The following is a 2,840-nucleotide window of genomic DNA, read 5'->3' on the forward strand; positions in this document are numbered from 1 at the left end:
AAGAAATTAATTGCTGCCATTTCAAACTGCACAAGTACAAAAAGGAGCTTTCTTTAAGAATTCCAGCTATATCCCTCATATTTTTACTATGTTAAAGTCATGTTTTTCTTCAGCTATATTGTTTGAACCATAAAAATGGCAAAGAATAATTCAATGAAGTAAAGGCCAACATGGGTGAAATTTCAAATAATTTTAGCTTATTAGCTGTTGTGGCTTCTACTAAGATTCTAAAAAACCAGCTTGGATTAAGTGTATATTTCCCTTTGCAAGTGTGCTATCTCCTGTCCAATCTGATATGCATGTAGATACCTATATGTATGTTGAAGTTTAAAGACAATTGTCTCCAGTTTCATATCTTGCCTGTACATATGGTTAAAGTTCAGTTGGCAATAGGTCAACTCTCCTCTCATTTTATCAAGCAAACCTAAGTAGTTTAGCCTTTGTTTGCCATGTGTATCCTAACAAATAGAATAAACAACAATTTGCATTTTATGATTTCAGGACCACTTCTTCTCTATCTTCATCTTCCTAGCTAAGGCTGGACACTCTACAACTAGAGATTCACTTCAAACTCTATTAAAATGCAAATTTCCACAGGACAGGGCATTAGTCAGGGTTCTCCAGAGAAACAGAATATATATGTACATAAATTGGCTCATGTGATTATGGAGGCTGAGAAGTCCCATAATCTGCTGTCTGCAAGCTGAAAAACCAGGAAAGCTGATGGTTTAATTCAGTTCAAGTCACAAGGACTGAGAATGAAGAGCTCCAGTGTTCAAGGGCAGGGTAAGAGGAATGTCCCAGCTCAAGCATAGAGAGAAGATTCACCCTTCTTCCACATTTTTGTTCTATACTGGCCCTGAATGGAATGGAAGAAGCCACCCACATTGGTTTGGATGATCTTTACTCAGCACACCAATTCAAATGCCAATCTCCTCTAGAAACACAGACACACCTCCTCACAGACACACCCAGAAATAATGTTTTCTCAGCTATCTGGGCATCCCTTAGCCCAGTCAAGTTGACACACAAAATTAACCATCACAAAAAGTAACTGACTCTTGATACCTGCCTGATACATCAGTAAATCAATTTTATCTTAATGTGAGTGAATGTGTCAGAGCCAATTCTGAGAGCTGATTTTGAGGAGCAGTAGGGCCCTGGAAGAGGGAGTGGAGCAATCACGAGGAAAAATGAGAAAAGGCAAAGGATCCAGTTAGTTCTTTTAAAGAGGTATTCAGAACATCTTCCCATTGAAAATGTCCTTATAAGGAAACTTTCAGTGAACAAAATGTGCTGCCTCTAAAACCTCTTGGAGGGCTCTTGTTAGCAGAGAATAATCAAAAACTGCCAACCACCATAGCCCTACATGTTTGGTCTCAGAAAAACATCTCCATGATTTCCTGTTTCTTTTTGTGTTGTCAGAAAAAGTGGGCCAAGTGATAGGGACAGTTGTTTGGCAAGAGACTAAATTTACTGGAGGAATGAGGAATAAAAACAAACAAAATTTAAACTAATTTACCACTAGGGATTTTATAACATCTCACCTGTAAGGGAAAGGAAATTGTAAACTTGCACTTAAACATCTAGCACCAACTAGACTCAAACTCTTTTTTTCTGTGTTCACTGTGGTAAAATGTCATTGATTTAATGGGTTCATAGCATTTAAGGGATCTACTTAGAAGTTTTACTGTTAAACAAAATGGGCTGAGATTTAAGGAAAAAAGTTATTTCTTTGTATTATTATTCTGATGCTTTAGTTCTTCTTTTTAGAATTATTTCTGTTCAAAATATTATTTTAAAATGCAGCACTAGTTCCCATTTAAGAGCTAAAATAACTTTCAGGGAAAATTAAATAAGAACATAAAGATATTGCTTAATATACCTTAATGTTATTGTTAAAATTAACCCTGTAATTGTTCCTATCCAAGGCTTTGTATGGTGAAATTTTACTAAGATATATTTTTTAGTGCCTGAATTATAAATATAAGAAAATATTACAGTGTCCAAATGATGATACATAAAATGGTTAATTCAAACATTTGAACCTGAAATGGAAATTCACTGCATTATGCTATCACTATTGAGTAATTAAAATTTTTTTATCTACATTTTTTTCTGGGGAAAAAAAGGTAAAACCAGTATTCACAGCTATTGCTTCTTGTAAACTGTTCATCTCAATTGCATCCACTTTTCTTCTATAAAATCTTTGAGAAATATAAAACATTAAAAACTTTTGAAAATGACCATTTGTGTATTGATCTTTCATAAACATCTAAACAATACATTTTACCTAATAAGGACATTAGCCCTGTAATTTGAGCAAGAAACAACAACTTAGATATATACTTGCTATTTTCTTTAAAACACACAAAAATGTTACTAGTAGAATTGTAGACTGCATCTTTATGAACTTGCATACTGTTTTCAGGTTGATTTGGACAAACTGCTGCAAGAAATTTCTAGACTTTACATGCTATACAGATGACTCATGCTTATCTTAAGATTGGAGAGGTGGTACTGGTAGTTGACCAGATTGTCTTAAAAACTAGCTCAGATCAGCACTATGCTAAGATAATAGATTTCTTAGGAATGATCTTTCATGAAGACTGAAAAAATTTTGATTTAATAAAGAAAAATGGATTCCAAGATACAGCCAGATATGGCATAGATCAACAGCTCTGACTACTGCAAAATGAATACACTATGCTAAGATAATAGATTTCTTAGGAATGATCTTTCATGAAGACTGAAAAAATTTTGACTTAATAAAGAAAAATGGATTCCAAGATACAGCCAGATATGGCATAGATCAACAGCTCTGACTACTGCAAAATGAA

This window comes from Galeopterus variegatus, unplaced genomic scaffold (genome assembly GCF_000696425.1).
Source record: "Galeopterus variegatus unplaced genomic scaffold, G_variegatus-3.0.2 Scaffold4104, whole genome shotgun sequence".
NCBI lineage: Eukaryota > Metazoa > Chordata > Mammalia > Dermoptera > Cynocephalidae > Galeopterus > Galeopterus variegatus.